The following is a 25462-nucleotide window of genomic DNA, read 5'->3' on the forward strand; positions in this document are numbered from 1 at the left end:
AGGACACTCAGTCCTCGTTTATTGTCATTTAGAAATGCATGCATTAAAAAATGATACAACGTTCCTCCAGAGTGATATCACAAGAAAACACAGGCCAAACCAAGACTAAAACTGACAAAACCACATAATTATAACATATAGTTACAACAGTGTAAAGCAATACCATAATTTCATAAAGAGTAGACCATGGGCATGGTAAAAAAAAAAGTCTCAAAGTCCCGATAGACTTGTCATCTCACACAGGTGGCAGAAGGGAGGAACTCTCCCTGCCATGAACCTCCAAGCACCGCCAACTTGCCGATGCAGCACCATTGGAAGCACCCGACTGCAGTGGACTCTGAGTCCGTCCGAAAACTTCAAGCCTCCAACCAGCCCCTCCGATACAGACGCTCCAAGCATCATCCTCTGCCAAGCGCTTCGACCTCGTCCCGGCCGCCGATCAACAAGCAAAGCCGAGGACTCAGGGCCTTCTCCTCCAGAGATTCTGGACCACACAGTAGCAGCAGCAGCGAAGCAGGCATTTCAGAAGTTTCACCAGATGTTCCTCCGTGCTCTCATGTCCATCTCCATCAAATCAGGATTGTACACGGCACACTACTTGACAAATAACAGACATCACCACCAGAGTGGCCACTGCGAGCTGCATCACGCCGCCATCTTCTCCTCTCGCCTTACCTTACTAAACTAAGAGCATACAGCTGTCTTGTAAATGTATTTGACAGATCATAGCCACAGGGAAATGACAATAGCGAGAAAAATGGTGAAAGAGGACTACAGAGAGAAGGAGTGAGAAAAGGAAGGGGAGCCTCCCACTCCAACTTTCAAATCTCCTACTCACTCTTCCTTCAGTTAGTCCTGACGAAGGGTCTCGGCCTGAAACGTTGACTGCACCTCTTCCTAGAGATGCTGCCTGGCCTGCTGCGTTCACCAGCAACTTTGATGTGTGTTGCTTGAGGAAAACTTTGTGGCTTCTCAAACTGTCGTTTCGGGGACAGATATTAGCCTAGAATCAGACTCAAAGCTCCGCTAACATGAATCATCCCCAGGTTTAAACCAAAACTTATCACCCTGATTTAAAGGTCATAACTATCCTAAGACAACCCGAAGGCTTGAAGGGTGGAAGGAGGAGAGAAAGCAGCGCGCCGTGAATGCGCAGCTCTCCGGTGAAAAATGATATCGTATCTGTTAAATAGAGGCCGTGGACAATTCTGATTTGATGGAGAGGGATGTGAAAGAACAGAGGAACATCTGGAGAAATTTCTGAAATGCTCATTCGCTGCTGTCATACTGCATGGTCGGGGATCTTCCAGAAGGTAGGCCTCAAAATCCCCGGTTTTGCCTGCTGTTGGCGACAAGATTGAGGTCGAATCGCTCGGACAGAGATGGCGCTCAGTACTCGGTGTCGGAGAGCTGATTCGGAGGCTCGAAGTTTTCGGATTACTCAGAGATGGATTGTGGTCGGGCATGGCAGGAAGAGTTTTTCTTCCTTCTCCCGTCTGCATAAGATGTGGGACATTTGAGAGATTTTGAACTTTTACTGTGCTCATGGACTTCTTCATCAAGTTATGGTATTGTTGCACTGTTGTAACTATATGTTATAATTATGCGGTTTTGTCAGTTTTTTCAGTCTTGGTCTGTCCTGTGTTTTGAGATATCACACCGGAGGAAATATTGTATCATTTCTTAATGCATGCATTACTAAATGACAATAAAAGAGGACTGCGTGTCTTCATAATCTAAAGAGGAAATGAAATCTGTCTAGAACTCCACCTGAATTGAGGAGTGAAAGAAAAGGATTTTGAATTCAAAACCCTGAGCTGTTTGTGGAAGAGTTTGTATAAATAGTGTATTTCATGCCGGACATGATGCACTGGATTAGTCCCCATTTACAAACTCTATTTAAAGTAATATTCCATTTCCACTGAAATCTTAGAATAGAGCTTCTAGATGAATGGTTATCAGCAGGAAGCAGAAAAAGAACGCTGACAGCAAAACCGACAATGAACAACTAACAATTTCGGATCATTTTGCCAACTGCTACTTAGGAAACCACGTTTAAACTAGACTGATTTTGCAACATGCTATTAAAGCTGACTTTGATATGCATAGAAAAACCTTGAATGCATGCATGTGCTTTTGCAAACAGCACCTTGCCTAGAACATCAATTTGCAACCAATAGCAATGATATCACACAACAGATGGTCTGCAGGAAACATTCCTATTCATGACATGTTCTATAAAAGTTTAAAACATACATCCTTCATTGTTATCTGATTTATCTTACAATTCTAAGGCAAACATTGGTAGCATATTAGCCAACTCTAATGACAAAGACCGGGATTCAGATACACAGAGGCTGTTTATTAACATATCAACAACTAGCAACATCTACAAAACCCAGATAAGAAACTGAATATTTCTTCTAAATCCATCACATAATTTTAGTCCTATTTCAGCTGTTAAAAAATCAGAAAGAACAGAATACCTTTATGGCAGATTTCGATCGACAGTAACAAATTGCAGCAACTTTGAATTCTGCGTGCTGAAGTGATTGGGGCGTCAAAAGGAAGTGAGCTATTGATCACATCAGTGAATGCTTCCGTTAAATTCTCAGCTTTTAGTTTCACCACGTTGGTGACCACATCTTAGAAAATGCTGTAATTACAACATTTGCATATCTTCCAAAATGATTACCACTCTTTTAAACTACTCAAAATGTCAGAGCAACACCTTATGTAAAATTGTTCTGCTATTTGTTGCTCTATCATTTCTCTTCCTAGTGACATAATAATTAGTATTGATTGGCAAAGTTATTTTTAAAGAATATCCCCCAAAATAAATCTACTTTAAGAATTAATCACTGAAGAATATTTTGATTTCTAAGACAGAAAGAAACCATCCAAAAATACTTAAATTCTCTTAAAGGTTGATTGAAGATTGAACAGAATGCATAGCATTCTTTCCCCAAAGGTTTCCAGAATAACTAAATGATTCAAGCATTTCTCTTGCCCTAATTTCAAGTAATATGCTGTTACTGAAACCATCTACTGCTGAGAGAAAGAAGGTTAGGTATCATAGAGTTATAAAGTCATAGAACAGTACAGAAACAGGCCCTTCAGTTCATCTAGTCTGTGCCAAACTATTTCTGCTCTTACCCCATCCTCCTGCCACCCTACTAGGGATAGCGTTCTTCTTATCCTCACCTACCACCTCACCAGCCTCCGAGTCCAGCACATAATTCTCTGCAACTCCCGCCTTCTCCAACAGGATCCCACCACCAAGCACATCTTTCCCTTCCCCCAGCTCTCTACTTTCTTCAGGGATAGCTTTCTACGTGACTCCCTTGTCCATTCATCCCTCCCCACTGATCTCCCTCCTGGCACTTATCCTTGCAAGCAGAAAAAGTGCTACACCTGCCCCTAACCACCATTCAGGACACTTCACCTGTGAGTCTGTTGGGGTCATATACTGTGTCTGGTGCTCCCGGTGTGGCCTCCTGTGTATCGGTAAGTTCTGACCTACACTGGGAGACCACTTCACTGAGCAGCATCCGCCAGAAGAATCAGGATCTCCCAGTGGCCACTCATTTTAATTCCACTTCCCATTCCCATTCTGATATGTCAATCCTCTGCTGTTGCAATGAGGCCACACTCAGGTTGGAGGAACAACACCTTATATTCTGTTTGGATAGCCTCCAACCTGATGGCACGAACATTGATTTCTCGAACTTCCGGTAATGCCCCACCCTCTTCATCATTCCCCATCCCTTTTCCCTCTCTCACTTTATCTCTTTGCCTGCCCATCACCTCTCTCTGGTGGTCCTCCCCGTTTTTCTTTCTTCCATGGCTTCTGTTTTCTCCTGTCAGACTTCCCCTTCTCCAGCCCTGAATCTCTTTCACCAAATCAACTTCCTGGCTCTTTACTTCATCCCTCCCCCCCCCCCCCCCACAGTTTCATCTATCACCTCGCTCCCCTCCCCCACCATTTAAATCTACCCAACTTTCTTTTTCTCCAGTCCTGCTGAAGGGTCTCCACCTGAAATGTTGACTGTACTTTTGTTTCCCTATAGATACTGCCTAGCCTGCTGAGTTCCTTCAGCATTTTGTGCGTATTGCCTGGATTTCCAGCATCTGCAGATTTTCTCTTGTTTATTATTCTGCCTTGTCACATTGACCTGCATCTGGAGCACAGACCCCCAGGATCCTCTCGTCTATGTACTTAATCCAAATTTCTTTTAATGCTGAAATCACACAAAATGCTGGAGGAGATCAACTGATCAGGCAGCATCTATGGAAATTAATGAACAGTTGATGTTTCAGGCTGAGATCGTGCTCTCTTTTCCACCCTAAAAACCTGTGATGATGCTTTGAAGGAATTATGAATCAGTATTCCAAGATTCCACCATTCTACCATACTACTCAGTGCCCTACCATTCACCATGAAAATACGACTCTGGTTTGCTCTCCCAAATTGCAATACCTCACATTTGTCCACATTAAATTCCATCTACCATTTTTCAGCCCATTTTTCCAGCTGGTGCTGATCCCACTGCAAGTTTTGATACCCTTCCTCACTGTTGACTCTACCCCCATTTCTCGATGTCACCCACAAATTTGCTGATCTAGTTTACCACATTTTTATTCAAATGACAAACAGCAATGGCTTCAACATTGATCCCTGTAGCACACCACTAGCCACATGTCTCCAGTCAGAGAGGCAACAATCTACTGACACTCTCTGGCTTCTCTTGTAAAGCCAATGTTGAATCCAATTTACTTCCTTATCCTGAATGACAAGTGACTGAACCTGCTTGACCAATCTCCCACATGGTAACTTATCAAAGGCCTTGCTAAAGTCGATGTAGACAACAACCACTTACTTTCCTTCATCAACTTTCCTGGTAACTTCCTTGAAAAGTTATATAAGATTGGTTAGGCATGACCTACCATGCACAAAGTCATGTTTACTATCCTTAATCAGTCCCTGTCTGTCTACTTATTAATATATCCTGTCCCTTTGAATTGCTTTCAATAACTTACACGCTACATATCTCCGGCTCACCAGCATGAAATTTCCCTTCTTATTCTTGGAGTTTTTCTTGAACAAGGGAACATTAGCTATTTTCCAGCACCAAACCCGCGGCTAATGAAGTTTTAAATACCTTTACTGGAGCCCCTGCAGTTTCTACACTAGCCTTCCACAAGACACAAAGGAACATGTTATCAGGCCCTGTTGATTTATCTACTCAAATTTGTCTCAAAGTCAGTAAGCACCTCCTCCTCTATGATCCGTACATGGTCCCATGACCACACTGTGATTTTCTCTCAGTTCCATAGACTCTGTGTTCATCTTGTAAGTAAATACAGATGCATAGAAACTCTGCAGGTCAGACAATATCTATGGAAATGAATAAACAGTCGACATTTCAGGCTTAGACTCTTCAACAGGACTGCAAAGGAAGGGTGAAGATGCCAGAATAAAAACGTGAGGGGGAGAGCGAGGAGAAGAAAGACAAACTAAAAGGTGATAGGGTCTCAATATCTCTTGAAAAACCAAATTTCTTCAAACCTGTTAGCCTTGCCTTTTATTCTGACAAAAACATACCAACACTGTACTCTCAAAATTTCACTTTGAAGGCCTCCCACTTACCCAGCATTCCTTTGCTAGAAAGCAAACTATGTCAATCCACATTTGCCAGATCCTTTCTGATACCATCTTAATTGACCTTTCTCCAATTTGGAATCTCAACCCAAGGATCAGACCTATCCATAATTATCTTGAAACATGCTTGACGAAAAGAATATGCCAACTAATGGGTATGAATTTTGTGCCTGCTTGTGTGTAAATAATGATTCGTGCAACAATTATTTTACTTTGATAGAAATACCTTTTATATTCTATTGTGTATAAACAATAAACTAAAATAGCCAGCTTGATTCTACAGGTAATATTTGGCCGGTGACTCGCTTTGAAATACAAACGTTTGTAGGATTGGCAGAAGTTATAACAACTGCTGTTTTGGGGTCAAATTAAAATGGTAGTCTGGAAGGTTAGACACATCGAAGCATGAAGACATAACCTTTCAATGAACCATAAAGGCATACATTTGAAATTTTATATTTAACATTTTTTAAAATTCCAAATTAAATCAACCGAGGGCCGTGACAGATATTTCTGTTGAAATTGAAGTGCACACAAGAGCCTTGTAAAGGAATGTGCTATATAAAAAAACATAGAACTATCCTGTCATGCAGTTAGAAAGTCCATTACTGTGCAAGTGTCTTAAACTAGGGTGCCTAAGACATTTGCACAGTATCATAGTAATCCTATGTATTGCACTGTAATCCTGCTACAAAACAAAACAGATTTCATTACATATGTGAGTGATGATAAACCTGATTCTGATATGGGTCTCTATTGTGGACAGAGTGGGAAAGGGTAGGGAGAGGGGAATCATGTTGGGAATAGGGGAAGACAGAGAAGAGGGATCAGAAGGCAGTAGAGAGGCATTCCATAATGATGAATAAACCAATTGTTTGGAATCAGTGAGCTTGCCTGATCTATCAGGGCTGGGTGAGTCTGCACCCTTGCCAACCCCCAACCCTGGCACTCCTTCTCTGCCATTTGTCCCACATCCCTCCCCCGGCACACCACCATCACCAATATTCTTTGCTCCCACCAGATTTGCAAATTCGGTCTCCTCTCCACTTTGACAAATACAGTACCACACAAAAGAATTAGGCACCCTAGCACCATATATATGTGCCTAACATTTTTGCACAGCATTGTACTTTCCAAGATTTCTACTGCAAGATACCGGATAATAAAATTAAACAACTGGATACTTTAAAAGGAAGTTAGCACCTATTTTGATTCTCCAATAGGAAATAGAAAGAGACCATATTTCATGTTATTTCTCTAGATTAATATTTCTCAGATGTTGCATTTTGGGATTAAAAAATATAGAGATCAACAATCCTTTTCCAATTTGTATTTGACCCAAACATCATGGGCTTTAATGATGTTTTCAACAAGATGATCCCTTTTAACATAGTCATATGGTTTTACATTTGGGGAATCACTTGGTGTATTGTAGCAGGCACTTCTTTTACCTTCTATCTGTCATGACTGAAACCACAAGTCCCCTGCAAATATCCATGGCAAAATGATATATCTTTAACTCCTTTCATTCATCAATGACAATACTTTCCACAGAGATACTGAAATGGGATTGGTTTTCAATATGAAGCTTCCTTGGGATTAAAAATTATAGAGATCAACAGTCCTTTTCCAGTTTATCTCATCCAAGCATCATGCACTTTCATGATGCTTTATCAGGATGGTCCCATTTCTTTACGCAGTCAGGCGCCTTTATATTTGGAGAATGGTTAGTTGAATTGTAGCATGCACCCGTTTTGCTCTCCATCTGTGATAACAGAACTTCTCAGAAAATAGAACAGGACTTCTATCAGAATGCAGCTGAGAAAGAGTAGCCAAAAAACTCCCAATTTAGTGTTTTAATGCTTTTAAGATGGCTCAAATCTTCACCTGAAACCGGAGGTCATCATAAACTTTAGAAAATATAGCGAGCAGAGTGCATTTCAAGTGTTTTATTACGTGGCCTTCTGTGTGATTCTAAGGCAGGGAGCTTTCTGTTTCAAGGTACAATAGAAATATGAAGAGAGTTGAATACAGATTAACCTTGTTCTAATTTCATGATTGAGAAGGATTGAGGTTGTGAACTTCTAACATCCACACACCAGGTGATAAATCTACAACAAAAGTTTTCCATGCCTTCTTTGAAAGCCGAAAACATTTACCCATTGAAGGGCCGTGAATTTCTTTATTCCCAACTCCCCAACACATTCAGATCCTCTGATAAGTGTGCAATGGACAAGGAAATCTATGTATTTTATGATAACCTTCATCTCACACCTGATGTTTCAAAGTTGTCTTATGATTATTTCCAGAGAACTCCCAATTCCCTGAAGAAAGATAACACCATTTTGAAATCACACTGATGCAGGAAATCACGCCTCATTGCTTTTTATTCTATTTATTCTTTTTTTTGGGTTGAGGGACACTGTTAGCAATGTCAGCATCATTGTCAAACCGTAACTGCTTAAGAGAAGGAAGCAGTGAGCCACTGTGAAGTTCTCAACTGCTGAGATATTGCCAAATGGGGAGTTCCAGGACTCAGACCAAGAGATACTGAAGAAGCAAATGGCATACATCCTTCTGAGGAGGATGTGTGGCAAGGAGGGGAACCTAGCAGTGGTGATGCTTTCAAGCAGTTGTTGCCCCATCCTTTCTTGGTGACAGATGCACAGTATTTTGGAGGTGGTGTTGAGATAACCTTGGTGACTGTTTTATAAACAGCATATTCGGCAGTCATGGTTTTCCGGTGGAGAAAAGAAAGGATGCTTCAGTTGATGAATGGGTGCCAAGCTCATGACTGTTGTTGGAATTGTTCTCCTCATGCAATGACACGTGCTGGCTCACACCTTGTAGATTGGAAAAAGGCTCTGAGGTATCAGGGCATGCTGCAGTATACCCTGCTCTTGTAGATACAGATTTGCTGTGGACACCCCAGTTGAATATCTTGGAGGACACAGTGGAAGATAACTGAGTCCAGGACACTGTTCAGAGGAATTCCTCCAGTGGTGTTCTTGGGTTGGGATAATTGACTTCTACCAAGCACATCCACATTCCTCATGGTGAGGTTTAACTCTGCTCATTTGACAACTTCCTTGATGCCCATTGAATTCAGGGTTGTCTGTGCTCACTAGACCTACATTTGGCCAAGTGCTACCTTGATAGAAGCACTTAACTGAAGTACATGAACAATGAATATGGTTTTTATTTAGTGATAATTATATGACATTCCAGATATTAAGTGAATTTAAACAATAGATTTAAGGTCAACTATATGAATTGTTACTAATCCAGTAATGTAACCACCTTTGACTTAATTATTACATGGTACAGTCATCATCCCTGCTTTCTTAAAGTGCCTTCCCAGTGCCCAATTCATATTTATTTCTATTAAGGAAGTGTTCAAGATTATATGGAAGAAAAAATGTGATCTTCTCCCTCTTTACAAGGATGTTGCCTGGATTGGAGGGCGTGCCTTATGGGAATAGGCTGAGCGAACTTCGCCTTTTCCCCTTGGAGTGTCGGAGGCTGAGAGGTGACCAGATAGAGGTGTATAAGATGATGAGGGGCATTGATTGTGTGGCTAGCCAGAGGCTTTTCCCCAGGGCTGAAATGGCTAACACAAGGGGGCATAGTTTTAAGGTGCTTAGAAATAGATACTGAGGGGATGTCAGGGGTAAGTTTTTCACACAGAGTGGTGGGTACATGGAATGCACTGCTGGCGGCGGTGGTGGAAGCAGATACAATAGGGTCTTTTAAGAGCCTCTTAGATAAGTATATGGAGCTTAGAAAAATAAAGGGTTATGCACTCAGGAAATTCTAGATTAGGTTACATGGTCGGCACAACATTGTGGGCTGAAGGGCCTGTAATGTGCTGTAGATTTCTATATTTAATTGAGGAGTTAACCTAAAATCAGGCATGTTTTCAGGCTTCCTTCAATTTTACTCAATGTGAGGGTTCTATTTTGCCCCAAATGCAGCAAAGGGCTTGTTTCTATGAGTACCTGCAGCATGGTTTGGTCAGATTACTGGTTTTTCTGCTCATCCATAGTGAGCCCATCAATATTATAGCTGTCTCTACACGCTTGAGCTGAATGGTTATCAGACAGAGCATAAATGAAGCTCAGCTTTCATTACTTTAGCTTTGCTTCACATGACCAATGACCAAAAACAGCCTCAATGATCCAGTCCAGCCAGGCAAAGATAAGACACGGAGAGAAATTCAGTGCTGGATAGCGACATCTTATCCTCAAATGCTATCATTCCAGTTATTATTTTCTATGCATGAGTTCTCTTTTTCAAATTAAAGGAAGCCCTTTTGGGAAATCAAAATTGCTTGCTAAGGATTTTACCCTTCTTACTAATATGTTCAAAGTTGTGTTTATTGTGACTGATATTATGGTTATGTAAGAGGCATATTAAGCTGAATTTTAATGCAGTAAATTTGGTGTAATAAGTCTGTCCAGTTCTTGAAAAGTGAGTACAAGGAGTAATTATTTAACAGATTGTGAATATGAATAATCTATATTTCCACAGAGAACACCAGGCATGTTAATTAGGAAGTGTGTACATATTTAGGTTAGCTTGATAGTTGTTCATTATTAATAGTGATGATTCGTGTGACTGTTGTTAGGTTTTTCATTATAACTGTATGATTGCATCAGTTACTTTGGTTTATTCGTCTAACTATACAGATCCCAAGCATGTTATTTATTAATTTCCATAGATGCCGCCTGACCTGCTGAGTTCCTCCAGCATTTTGTGGGTCTTGCCTTGGTTTTCCAGCATCTGCGATTTTTTCTCATGTTTGCCATTTATGAAATCCTATTTCCCCGATATACCCACTCTAACATCCCACTTCACCCAGTCGTTACCAGCTATGTCTTCAATTTAGAACATAGAAAATCTGTAGCATGCTACAGGCCCTTCGGCCCATAATGTTATGCTGACCATATAACCTACTCTAGAAGCTGCATCTGGAATTCCTTCACTAAGTCTAACTTTGCATCCTCTTTTAAAAAGCCTCTTAAACCCCACCCTCCCATCTTGTTAACCAAGCTATTAGTTACTACACCACATGATCTGTCCTGATGAAGTGTTCAGGCCTGAAAAATTGACTGTTTATTCCCATCCACAGATGCTGCCTGACCTGCTGAGCTCCTCCAGTACATTGTGTATTACCCACCTTCTCACTACCTTTAACTTAACATCCATATTTTCCCCTCCATTTACACCTCTGAAGAAACTTGCAAAGGTGTCAGCAAGGCAAGCAGTGGCTTAGTTCCTGCTAGTGCTTCGCTTAAAATCAACAGTCAAACTTTGGAAGTGGACATGCAGGTGTAACCATATTCCACATGAAACTGAACAAATAACTGGGCATGGCCATAAACATTTTAGTGGAGTCAGCCTCAACAATTAGATAGTTCAGTACAACATAGAGGGCTGAAGGGTCTGTTCTATGTTTGAAGGTTCCTGAATCTGGTGGCTAATGTTGATATTTATTTCCTGGACAATGCAACCCAATCAATAGATGTGATTGGCCAGGTTGGCTGCAAGCCTTGGTACCAATTTAAAATAATCACCTGGATTGCAGAGAATTTCGAAGGTAATTGAAAAATAAATTGTGCCTAAATTTCTCATTAATATACTACTTGAAGAGTGAAAATCTTACAGTGGCCTACAATAGATACACTGGCAATGTGGATTTTAAGAGTTCCTAAGGCTGTTATGTTCCTGAGCAGTTAATTATTTTGACATATTAGCACAATTAAAGTTTTATGAAAGCATTACTGCTATTTGTTTGCAAGGTTTAACCAGACCAATGGCTGCACAGCAATTCATTTCAATCTCCGTCTATAATGGTCATGGTTTTCTCATGGTTAGATGACCTTTCAGCACCCATTTCCTCTGAAGCACAAAAAGGAACAGGTCATTAACTGGGAAAACATGCAGCACTCATCAGCCTTCACCAAATATCATCATGTTTTGTAGCTGATGTAACTGAACTCATAATGTGCTCTCTAAAGTTTATTGCATGCACTCAGTGACATTTCAGCAAGGCTGGTGAAAGGGCTTTAGCTTGCAGTTGTGTGCGTAATAATAAGGCAGCCAATCTATTAGATCTAATAAGTTTCAAACAACTGCCAGTCAAGATCTCAATTACACTAATGAAGAAAGTCATACAATTACCCTTCAAAAATATCTATTGAACAGAAAATATATGACAAGGATTCTTCAGCTGGCTGTATATTGAGAAACATCAAGGACACAGGTCAAATCCCTTGAGCAGAATCCTCCTGAAAAGTTCTTCTTGCACTGAACCTAAGGACCAACGAATCTCAATAATAACTGAAGGGGGAAGAAAAACCTACAGCTTTGTCAGCAGTTCAGTGAGGGTAATGGTGCACTGTGAATTATTTTTAAAAATATGTGCACCCACCGCACTGTTTTTTGTTTATCAGTCTTAATAACATCCTTGCAGTGTTAGTGATAGTGAACTTGAACAATTCAAAGGCACCCAGCCACTATCACCTCTACCTGCTTATGAACCAGAAGTAAACAGATTTGAAGCAGGCAGTCAACAAGCTGTGCAAGAAAGGTAAACAGTTTAAATACAGATAGGGCTGCTTCTCCATCACAATTTATTCTGACCTCTGTAATTTACAGTGTTGCAGCAAGCTGTGCCCTGTTGAAATCCCAGCAAAGCTTTTTAGTTTTGTTGTCACAATACCAACAGATGGCTTGTTGCCCTGCTCCGAATTGTTTATTGGGCCAGGTCACAAAACAAATGCCAGATGGTCCTGTTGCATGTGTCGCTAGAAGCAGTTAAAACACCAAAGGTAGTATGCTCTCCTTTTACCCTGGTCTCTCCGTTGAGCCAGCGGGTCAATCAGTTTAGCTGAAGGCTTGGATTTACGCTGTCTGACCCCAGAAAATTTTCTAGCAGCCATAGCTGCTGAAACCAGTATGGTTTCATTTATTTCATGAGAGGTTGCTGATTTTAATTAAAAAGGTGGGTTTAGATTTTTTAAATATACAGACAGTAACAGCTTCCAGGTAAGGTAGTGATTCGCTTGTATTTCTTCCAAACCTGTATGCTGCATTAGGTGTTCTCAATATGGTCTCTTCTACAATGAAGAAGCCAAGCACAGAGTGGGCAATTGGCAATGAATAAGACTGTAGAAGCTAGAATATGAAAAAGTGAGAAATGCTGAAAGAATTCAGCCAGTCAAGCCTCTTCTCAGAAAAAAAAGCAACCAATTAACATTTCAGCCTGAGGACACCACATCAGAACTGAGAAAGGGAGAAGAAAATTAAATTGTCGAGCACCTACTCTCAGTACACAGGACTGACCCTGGGTATCCGGAGCCTGCCACTTCAATTCCCCATCCTTTTCTCACTCTGTTCTCTCTGTCTGTGATCTCATCCACTATTACAACAAGGCCCAACGTAACAGCTCAACTGTGTACACTGCAGTTTGCATTTGTTGAAAGTTGGAGAATTCATTATTGCATTCTCCAACTTTGGATAACTGTCTCTGTCAGAACTGTCCATTTTTGCCTGCCAGTTTTCCACCAATACAAAGGGGCATAACTTTAAGGTGTTTGGAGGGAAGTGTGGAAGGATGCCAGAGATTTCATACGGAGTAGTAGGTGTGTGGAATCCACTGTTATAGAGACTTTTAGATAGGCACGTGGATGAAAGGAAAATGAAGGACTATTTGGGAAAACTAATAGGGTTGGGCACAACACTGTGTGCTGAAGTGACTGCACTGTGTTGTGCTGCTCCATGTTCTATTTTTCCCTTCCCCTTTCTTCCTCAAATGTAGATCCTGCCTTGCTGGGCATTTCTGACTCTACAACCATAGCAGCACACTGTACAAAGGAGCTTGACTACCTTTTTTTTAAATGGTCTTTTTATTTTTTCAGCCATATAAGAAAAATTCCTTTTCCTCAACTTATTGCCCTCCCCATCTTGTCTGCCACACAGACAAACTTGTTTCTGTCTTTCTCAAGTTGAATGAAGGGCCTCAAACCTGAAACATTAACTGTTTCTCCTACATTGACGATGCTTCACTGATAAAGTTTTTAAGCATTCACAGCTTTTATTGCAAATTTAAAGCATCTACAGTATCTCTTGAATTTTGAGAAATAATGCTATTTTAAATTAATCGGCAGTGGCTTAAAGTTTTTATTTTAATTTTGTATTTTCTGTTTTACAATGTTTCTGATAAGGCTGGGACCAAGGATTGAGTCCCAGGGGAGAATGGATAGTGACTCAGAGGCAGAGCAGATGACCCACAAGAAAACAGGTTGTTTCCACTATCTGCATATCACAAGCCAAAATTAGAAGACTATTAGCTTATATGTATTAAAAAATAAAAATAGAAAGCATTAGTAACCCTCAGTTGGTCAGGCAGTATCATAGAAAGAGAAAGAGAGCGAGAAGTTTCAGGTCAAAGAACCTGGAATGAGAATAAACACATTATTCTTAAGGTCCAGAGAGAATGGAAAAGAGATGGATCTCTTTGAAAAGGTGAGGCTAGAGCTGCCAGGTTGAAAAGTGTTGACGTATTTTTTGGCTGACAGGTTAATGAAGGAAGTTAGAGAGAAAGAAAGCAAAGGAACATCGAAAGACTGAAATGCAGAGGCATTGGAAACGTCTGTGCTTGTAGAGGGAGAAAAACTGAATCAATATTACAGAAAATTGTTTTTTTGCCTATTGTCTATTGTAGTAATAATTTACAAGGAGCCAAGTCATCTTTAATTGATTTCCACTATCAATGTTTGTTACAGACACTGGATATTTGAAAATTACATTCAACTGATATCAATGGAAGGTTGTTATTAGCAATGTCAACAGAAGCAATTTATGATTCAAGATAATAGTTTAATTTTAGTTATCTTACTGTACTAGTGATCACGATCTTGAAGTTAAAACTCCATTCCATACCATAAAAATGTAAAGAAAAATAATGAGGTAAATATGGAATGAGAAATTTAAATCAGGAATATTGATTATGAAACTAACAGCTAGTGATAAAGAAACTGATTCCCCAATGTAAAAACATAGAATACAGGAGTTGGAATCAACCATTTGACCTTTTGAGTCTGTTTAGCCATTCAGTTTGACCAAAGCTGATTCAGACCTCAAAAACATATTCCCACTTTTCCCCATATTCATTTATTCTTTTTGCATCCAAAAGTTACCCTATTCTTTTGAAAACAGTGAGTGACTAGGCCTCTGCAGCCCTCTGAGGTTAACCACCCAGAGTGAAGAAACATTTCCTCACAAAAGCTGTAAATCTCTTGTCTGCAACCGCTCAATCTGGACACCCCAGTCAGAAGGAACAACATGCTCATGGCTCATGATCCAGTCTATCAGAGTTTAATAAGCTTCAATATGATCACTTCTCATTCTTCTCGGCTTCTGTGAGAACTACCTAATTTCTCCTTGCAGTCCAGTCCCGCCATCCCAGGAATCAATCAGTTGAACCTTCACTACATTCCATCTACAACCAGGTAAGGAGACCAAAACTGCACACAATACTCCTGAGGTGGTTTCACCATGCCTTGAGTAAAGTTTCACTGACAACCTTGTTCTTGTACTCAAACATCAAGAGGATTTGGTACCTGTGTGAGAACATCACTTGAGTACCAAATTTCCATTCGACTCCTTCACTTTATATTACAGGGAAGAAACGACATCCTTGAAAGGATTGACCTATGAATCCAGATCTATAGAAATGTGGGAAGGATTCCCTGAAAGTCAAGAAAGCCATCTTACCATTTCAACTTCAAGTTGGGGATGGACCATGCAAAACTGACTATAGCAAGGATTCAGTAACAAGAGGCACACACAACCGAGCTGTCTGAGCAACATTATTTGTCAGGAACATCTGTGTTCTGGTGTCTACAAATTAGTCAGCCACTTCCTGATTTATGAACATTGTCACAATACTGCCAGTTTCCATGCACACCCACCTTTGAGATAGAAACTAGTTTACAGATTTGTTGGTACATCGATGTTCAGACAGGAAAGCTGACCTGAGCATCCTCAGCAGTGATTCCATATTCCACGATGATATGAAATGAAGCATGGATTGCAATACCTCTCTGGTGCATTCTGCAAGTTGTCCCTGCTCTTCACATGCATCAGTATTGTTGAATGCCACATGAAGACTGTGCTGAGAGATGCAAAAGCACAGGATGTATACTGGGTGGGGTATTTCCACCACTAAAGTAGGCTTGGTTACATTCAGCAAGCCATGGCTGAATGGTTATAGTGCATTAACCATTGATTTCATTAACATAAGAACCAGCCTTAAAACAATCCAAACGTAATTTACAAACAAAAATCAGTTTTGAAATTACAAGGACAGAGGCATAAGTAAATCTAGTTGTCCGTGAAGAGAACAAACTATAGGCAGATAATGGGAGGCCACGTAGGAGACACACTTTGGAACAAATACTCTCAACAGATACGTACACAAAGATATCTGTTAAATTATGAAGCAAAGCAAATGAGACATTCTCATATACGTTGGTGAAATGTACAGATGACAGAGAGAGATTAACTGTATCACATTGAAATTACTAACGTGAAAGGGAAGTGTGATATTCATTGATACCAAGGAAATAATAGATGGAATTCTCTCCATTAGAACAGGCATCAGAAATAACAGAGACAGAACTGTGCACCACAGATAGACAGACATAGCAGACAGGAGACTCGATGATTCCAACCCCATACTGAGGCCAAGGTGGTTCCAGTGCCTTTTTTGTCACTTGGTAGTTGTCATATTTCATCTGTGAATCAATGCGATTGGGGCATTTGTAGTTCTGCAGAAAACTGTGGAAAAGGAAGATATTTTGGAAATCTGAGTTTTGTCCTCACAAGCTATCAGAATATTGATGTGAACTACCTTGCCTCAACAAAAGATGTTTGAATATTCAAAAATGCTCTTGATACAGTTTTTTTTAGTTCATTCATCTTGTCAGCTATTTTTATGATCGCAAGTCACTGCGGGATACTAAGAATGTCAAGTATTCAGAAGACCATATGACCATAAGACATAGGAGCAGAATTAGGCCATTCAGCCCATTGAGTCTGCTCCACCAATCCATTATGGCTGATCCCAGATCCCACTCAACCTCATACAGCTACCTTCTTGCCATTACCTTTGATGCCCTCACCAACCAGGAAACTATCAATTTGTGCTTTAAATATACGCACGGTCTTTGCCCCCACAACTGTGTGTAGCAGAGCATTGCACAAATTCACTACTCTCTACCTAAAAAAACTCCTCCTTAACTCTGTTTTAAAGGGTCACCCCTCAATTTTAGGCTATGCCCTCTAGTTCACAACACCCCCACCATAGGAAACATCCTCTTCACATCCACCTTATCTAGTCCTTTCAACATTCGGTAGGTTTCAATGAGATCTCCCCAGCAATCTTCTAACTTCCAGTGTTTACAGACCCAAAGCTGCCAAACACTCTCATGTGTTAACCTCTTCATTCCCAGAATCATCCCTGTGAACTTCCTCGGGACTCCCTCCAATGACAACACACCCGTTCTGAGATATGAGGCCCAAAACTGCTGACAATATTCCAAGTGCAGCCTGACCAGTGTCTTATAAAACCTCAGCATTACCTCCTTGTTTTTATATTCTATTCCTCTTGAAATAAATGCCAACATTGCATTTGCCTTCTTTACCACAGACTCAGCCTATAAATTATCCTGGGAATCTTGCACAAGGACTCCCAAGTCCCTCAGCACCTCTGATGTTTGAATTTTCTCCCCAGGGATAGTCTGCACTATTGTTCCTTTCACCAAAATGCATTACCATACATTTCCTAACACTGTATCCCATCGGCCATATTTTTGTCCATTCTTCCATTTGTCTAAGAAATTGGATTTAATTACCTGTTTGTTCTTGTATGAATAAAAAAATAATAAAACAACTTGATGTTTTGAGTTTGGGGAGATGCATCTACCTGGTGTCCCTGTACTTGTGCTGTTAAATCTATAGCTCTGAACTCTGAGTGGCTCTCTCAACATTACAGCAGCATTATTGAGCTGACTAAGCTGCTGTCAGTCTTGGTTTAATGTGAGCTGTGAAATACAAGGCAAAATCCTACTTGATTTTGTCCTTTAACAGTTTATTTCTCTCAGATGCTTGTCCATAACTGTGATGATACCAGCAGTCATTGGATAAACCTTATCATAAAAAAATCAAACTCAATTTTTGTTTACAATTTTTTTTGATGAGGTTGACTTGGACTCAGAAGGCATTGTGCTTTGACTTGTCTATCTTTTGAACAGATTAGAAGAGATTCACAAACATTGGTCATGGAGAACTAAAATGTTTCTGGTTAAAAGTTGTCATGTATGTCATTTACTTATCTGGTCAGTTGTTTCCTTCTGTCTGCTGTACTGTCCTAAATCAGTGGTTATACTGATCAAACATCTTTGTTGAGACAAGGTAGTTCACATTAATAGTCTAATAGCTTGTGAGGAGAAAACACAGATTTCCAAAATATATTTAATTTCCTTAATTTTCTGTCGAACTACAAATGCCCCAATGGTTGAATTGGCCATATGGTCATAGAACATCTCAGCATAGAAACAACAGGCTATTCTGCCCAACAAGTCTGTGCTGACCATTAATCAGTCTAGTTCCATCGATATGCACCCAGACCATAGCCCTCCATGTAATTACCCAGAATTTCTCTTACAAGTTGAATTCAAACCCGCATTCACTACTTTCACTGACAGCTCATCACACACTCTCAACTCACTCTGAGTGAAGATGTTCTCCCTCATGTTCCCCTTAAACCTATGATCTCTCGCCTTTAACCTGTGATCTCTAGTTGTGGTCTCACCAAACCTCAATGGAAAAAGACTGTTTACATTTACCCTATCAAAATTTTTTATCCCTCTATCAAATCTCCCCTCAATCTTCTGCACCCTAACCTATTCAAACTTTCCCTATAACTCAGGGCCCCATGTCCCAGCAACATCCTTTGATAGAATGCAGAGAAAATTTACATTTTTCATATAGGTAGGTGACCAAAACTGTACATACTCCAAATTAGGCCTCAACAATGTCTTAAACAATTTCAACATAACATTCAAACTCTGACACTCAATACATTGAATGAAGGCCAATGTGCCAAAAGCCTTCTTTACAAACATATTCATTTTCAAGGAATTACGGACCTGTATTCCCAGATCCCTCTGTTTGACCATACTCCTTGGTGTCCTACCACACACTGTGTAAGAGCTGCCCAGATTTGTCCTCCCAAAGTGCAACACCTCACACTTCTCTGCATTAAATTCCATCTGCCATTTTCATACCATTTTCTACCTGGTTCACATTCTGATGCAAGTTATGACAACCTTCCTCGCTGTCCACTGCACTCCTAATCTTGGTGTTAGATGCAAATTTGCCCATCTAGTTTACCACATTGGCCTCAAGATCATTGATACAGATGTCAAACAACAACAGTCCCAGCACTGATCCCTGCAGCACACCACAGGTCACAGTTCTACCACTCTCTGGTTTCTCCAATGAAGCCAATGTTTAATCCAATTTACTACTTCATCTTGAATGCCTAATGACTGAACCTTCTGAACCTCCCATGTAAAACCTTGTCAAAGGCCTTGATAAATTCTATGTATATAACACCCACTGCCCTGCCTTCAAATTTCCTGTAACTTCCTTGTAAAACTCTACAAGATTGGTTAGACATGAATTACCATGCACAAAACCATACTGATTATTTCTATTCAGTCTCTGTTTATCCAAATAATTATATATCCAGTCTCTTAGAATACCTTCCAATAACTTTCCCACTATTGATGTCAGGCTCACTGACCTATAATTTCCTGGTTTATTTTTAGAGCCTTTCTTAAACAATGGAACAACATTAGCTATCCTCCAGTCCTCTGGCACCTCACCTGTGGCTAAGGATGTTTTAAATATCTCTGCTAGGGCCCCTGCAACTCTATACAAGCCTCTCACAGAGTCCAAGGGAACACACTGTCAGGCGCTGGGGATTTATGCACCCCAAGTTGCCTCAAGACAGCAACCACCTTCTCCTCTATAATCTGTAAAGGTTCTGTGACCTTGCCACTACTCTGCCTCCCATCTATAGACTCTATGTTTGTCTCCTGAGTAAATATAGATGCAAAAGATCCATTTAAGATCTCCCCCATCTCTTTCGGCTCCACACATATATTACCACACTGATCTACCAGAGGACCAATTTTATCACTTACTATCCTATTGCTCTTAATACATCTGTAAAAGCCCTTAGGATTCTCCTTCACCCTGTCTGCAAGAGGAACCTCATGTCTCCTTTCAGCCTTTCTGATTTCCTTATAATCCTCAAGTACCTCATTTGTTCATACCTGCCTATACCTGCTATGCACCTCCCTTCTTTTGCTTAAACAGGGCCTCAATGTCTCTTAAATTATGGAACGAAGGTGCCGTAAACCTATTATCCTTGCCTTTTATTCTGACAAGAACATACTCTCAAATTTTCACTTCAGAAGGCCTCACATTAACCAAGTACGCCTTTGCCAGAGAACAATCTGTCCCAATTCACATTCACCAGACCTTTTCTAATACCATAAAAATTGGTCTTTATCCAATTCAGAATCCCAATTCGAGAACTAGACCTATTCTTTTACATAATTATCTTGAAAATAATGGGCATTATGATCACTGGAGGCAAAGTGTTCCCCTACATAAACTTCTAGTACCTACCCTGTGTCCTTCCATAATATGTGATCTCGTATCAAACTCACTCTAGATGGGACTCTTGTGTACTGATTAAAGAAATAATTTTTAACTTATCTATCGAACTCTTCCCCATCCAGTCCTTTTATGCATGGATTTCCCAGTCAATATGTGAAAAGTTAAAATTACCTTCTATCACAACCTTATCTTTCTTGCGACAGTTTGCAATCTCTCTACAAATATGCTTTTTTAAATTTATTGCTGGGTGATTTTTAATATAATCCCATTAATGAGGTCATATCTTTCTTACTCCTCAGTTCTACACATAAAGCCTCACTGGATGAGTACTTCAGTCTGTCCTGTCTGAGCATTTTCCCTGACTATTACTTCCACCCCTCCCCCTTTCAACACTCCCACTCTATCACATCTAAATCAACAGAACCCCAGAATAATGAGCAACTGGTCCTGCCCCTCCTGCAACTAAGTCTCACTTGTCTCCCTTTCTCGTCACCATTTACACCTCGGACTTCAACTACTGCACAGAGTCTTGTCATCTTCAGAAGTTTTCTGATGACTCTGCCATAGTTGGATGCATCAGCAAGGGAGATGAGGCTGAGTACAGGGCTACGGTAGGAAACTTTGTCACATGAAGTGAGCAGAATTATTTGCAGCTTAATGTGAAAAAGACTAAGGAGCTGGTGGTAGACCTGAGGAGAGCTAAGGTACCGGTTACTCCTGTTTCCATCCAGGGGGTCAGTCTGGACATGGTGGAGGATTACAAATACCTGGGGATACGAATTGACAATAAACTGGACTGGTCAAAGAATACTGAGGCTGTCTACAAGAAGGGTCAGAGCCGTCTCTACTTCCTGAGGAGACTGAGGTCCTTTAACATCTGCCGGACGATGCTGAGGATGTTCTACGAGTCTGTGGTGGCCAGTACTATCATGTTTGCTGTTGTGTGCTGGGGCAGCAGGCTGAGGGTAGCAGACATCAACAGAATCAACAAATTCATTCATAAGAACAGTGATGTTGTGGGGATGGAACTGGACTCTCTCACGGTGGTGTCTGAAAAGAGGATGCTGTCTAAGTTGCATGCTATCTTGGTCAATGTCTCCCATCCACTACATAATGTACTGGGTGGGCACAGGAGTACATTCAGCCAGAGACTCATTCCATCGAGATGCAACACAGAGCATTATAGGAAGTCATTCCTGCCTGTGGCCATCAAACTTTACAACTCCTCCCTTGGAGGGTTAAACATCCTGAGCCAATAGGCTGGTCCTGGACTTATTTTATAATTTACTGGCATAATTTACATATTACTATTTAACTATTTATGGTTCTATTACTACTTATTATTTATGGTGCAACTGTAACGAAAACCAATTTCCCCTGGGATCAATAAAGTATGACTATGACTAATGGGTACAATATCATCATTCCATATGCTGACCCATGCCCTAAGCTCATCCACCTTTCCTACAATACTCCTTGCATTTAAATATATGCAGCTCAGAAATTAGTCCCACTATGCTTAACCTTTTGATACCTGACTTTGTTTGTAGGCTAAACAACATCTTCCTCCACAACCACCAACTACCTGATCTGGTACTCTGGTTCCCATCCTTCTGAAACTCTCAGTTACTCTCAATCAACTCTCAGACGCTGATAATATATCACGACGAGGACCCAAACAAAATAACTCCAGAACAATACAAGAAAAGAACATCTGAGCACAACAGAGGATATTAGATTTAAGATGAAAGTAAAGCTTCTTCTTCCCAAAAGTGTTTCTCTCATTCATTTCAGTTCCCAAAGCACAAGTCCCTCACAGCCGGCAAACTTACTATTGGTCTGAAGCTACTGCAGGAACACACTAGTTTTTATGCTCCTTCTGAAAGACCAACCCCGATGCAAACAGTTTGTAGTAAGTCTTTGCAGGCTGAGCAAACAGAAAATGAACGCATTCCATGGGGAGGATGTATAGACTCCTTACAGAATGGTGCCTGAATTGAACTCTCAACTCTGGAATGCCCCAAGCAGTGAATGAATCATACTAACTACTACACCACCATGAAGTCCGTATGACACCACAAACTCAATAGTTAGATCAGGGTCATATTTTCTCAGTACCTGCCATGAAGCAAACACAATTCATTCTTGTTTTTACTCCTGTGAATAGTATCTCTAAGTCACTTCTAATATTAACAGTGGCAAAATGGTACTTCTGTACTACTAATTCCCTATAAGGCTGTAAACTTATTTATCTTGCCTGACAGTAATCTCTCAGTATGCTTGATTAGCTTAATCTTCATTAGAATTAATCCTCATTCACTCTGTTTTTACATATAATACAGTCACTTTACAACCTCCTTAGTTGCACATTGGTTGCTTTTCTCATCTGAACCCAGTTACCATCCTCTGCATTATTCAGTACAATTAATTCACAACATAGCAGGTAATATCTACTAAAGCACAATTAAAGGACAGTAAGTAGTTTGCAGGCGAAGATGATCTTTGAAAAACAAAGGGGAAGCCTTAGTCCTGTTAAATTGTGTAGATTTTCCTGCTATGGATCAATACAATTCTTTGCTTGGAAATCTAATGACAGTGGTTGCAAGCTGCAAACAATAGGCTTAGATTCAAGCCCAAACTGTGAGCATTTTGCCTCCATTGTTGTGCCAATTATGCTGCAGCATTCAATATGATATCTTGTCTCACAGTACTGCGAAGTTTTTCTCTGTCAACAAAATGAATGACATTCTGCAAGAACAAAAAGCATTTAGAAATGGCTGCAAAATAACAATGGTAACTTTTCAAACAATTTGCTTTAACCTTGGGCATTTTTTGAAAATAGTTATCCATATACACTCAGTAGCCACTTTATATGGTACACCTGCTCTTAATGCAAATATCTAATCAGCCAACCAGATGGCACCAACTCAATGCATAAAAGCATGCAGACGTGATCTAGGGGTTTAGTTGTTGTTCAGACCAAACATCAGAATGGGGAAGAATTGTGATCAAAGTGACTTTGGCTGTAGAATAATCCTTTATATCAGATGGGGTAGTTTGAGCAACTCAGAAACTGCTGATCTCCTGAGATTTCTGCACAAAACAGTCTTACAAATTTACAGAAAATGGTGTGAAAAATAAAAAAACATACAGTCTGCAGCAGTTCTGTGGGCAAAAACACCTTGTTAATGAGAGGGGTCCGAGGTTCATACTGACACAAAAGCAACAGTAACTCAAATAACCACGCATTACAACAGTGGTTTGCAGAAGAACATCTCTGAATGCACAACATGTTAAACCTTGATGTGGATATAAGTCATATAGGTCAGTGATAATAAATCTCCATTCTATTGATAGTCCAAGATTTTAAACTTCTTTTAAACATAAAGTCAAATAAAGCAAGAGTATCAAAGCATATAGCTCCATTGTAAGGGACAGAGAATCAGAATCAGATCTATTACCAATGTCTTACATGACATGACATTTGCTGCTGTACAGTGCAAAGACATTAAGTTACTACAATTTAGATAAATATGTTTAACTCTACTCAACTATTCACCAAGGTGTTGCAAAAAATGAAGTGCTCCAATGTCGGTATGCATAATTAATCTCTGCTTTGTGTTTTGAGGGAACTATTTCTCTGAAATGTACCATAAATTGCTGCTTCACAGTGCGAAGACCTGTTTAAACATGGCAAACACTAGATAGAGTTAGGCATAGGCAAGTATAATTCTACATGAAATGTTTCCACTCAGTTGGATCCTCTTCAGAATTGATGTGAATGTGTAATCACATTTTATAACCTTTGGAGATTAATTTAGTGAGTTATTTCATGCATTAGTGGATGCACTTGATAATGAAAATTTTCACAAGATTGTGGATCTGGAGATGTAGCACATGTAATTAGTTAACTAACAGTGCAACTGTTACTTTTCCAACTCCATTCAACCACTTCAACACTAAGCAAGTACAAGATGCATACTCAGGTGGCTTAAAAAGTAATTAACTTCTCTGCATTGTACACACACATATGCACACACTCATATGCTGTTGATAACTTTCATCAAATAACAATGGCTGACTGGTACAGAAGCAGAAATGACAAAGGCTCACTCACCTTTTCCTAGGAAAGAGAACCCTGACTTGACTCAGCATGAAATTAAACCTGTTCAAAGGTGAACAATCTAATAAGTGACATTGGCATAATTGAAATGTTATGATGATAAGCATAAGCCAATAATCTGTCAGCGTGTTTTGCACTCAAGTGAAACTTAGAGACAGCATGTCATGTTCAAGATGGAACATCCAATAAAATCAAACACAGATTACCCGAGTAATTAATGACAGATAACCCACTTTAAATAAACACTCAAATGTTAAAATAATTTAATCTATCTTGCAATGAGGAAATTTTACAGAAAATGCAAAGTCAATTCAATGGAAAAGTTTGAAGAAATTGTTAATAATTATTGATCAAAGCTGAAACTTCAACATCGCTTAATCTTTTATATTCAGATGTATTTCCATCATTTTGACTTACTTCAAATAGATATCTTTGTGTTATGGAAAGGCAATATAAATCAACAATTGATACCCAGATGGTACAGAATCACCGCAGAACCAGCATCAGCATACCAGCATATGTTAATCAGCATCAATGATTATGACAGAAGTAACAATTGTTTGAGTGTTGACATGTATCTGTTGAACTGCATTTCTGTAACCATGTACAAACCCCTCTAAACTGACTTAAGCCAACAGTCCAACTATTATTAAGTTAAAACATCCTTCTTTAAATATGGTCTTTTCCATGCTGATCTGAAGAGGCAGTGGTTTAAAACAGCTTTTTGAGAGCTTATTTATTACATTACTTATCAGGTGAAGAAAAATTCAACTGACAGAAAATATCTTCCCAAATCGATTTTTGTTTCTCCACTCTCATGAACGCGGCACCCATGTTTCTGGCTCTTGCTTCTGAAATAATGGTATCCAATAAGTTATCTTATTTTCTTATTTATTCCCCTGAGGCAGTCACATTAT

The 25462-nt window shown here is 39.9% G+C and overlaps 1 protein-coding gene across 12 annotated transcripts in view; it reads right to left on the minus strand.

Annotated features, from left to right (window-relative positions):
• LOC134348361 (alpha-(1,6)-fucosyltransferase) overlaps positions 1-25462 on the minus strand; it is an 877712-nt gene that overhangs the window by 266202 nt on the left and 586048 nt on the right. The window contains exon 6 of one of the 12 annotated variants that reach the window (XM_063051613.1): positions 24540-24587. The exons of 10 other annotated variants lie outside the window; for them this stretch is intronic. The gene's annotated coding sequence lies outside the window, so the exon portion shown is untranslated. Of the gene's footprint in view, positions 1-2486; positions 2565-24539; positions 24588-25462 lie in introns of those variants that run through there. One more of the 12 variants, XM_063051690.1, reaches the window with a different exon arrangement.

Source organism: Mobula hypostoma, chromosome 1, assembly GCF_963921235.1.
Source record: "Mobula hypostoma chromosome 1, sMobHyp1.1, whole genome shotgun sequence".
NCBI lineage: Eukaryota > Metazoa > Chordata > Chondrichthyes > Myliobatiformes > Myliobatidae > Mobula > Mobula hypostoma.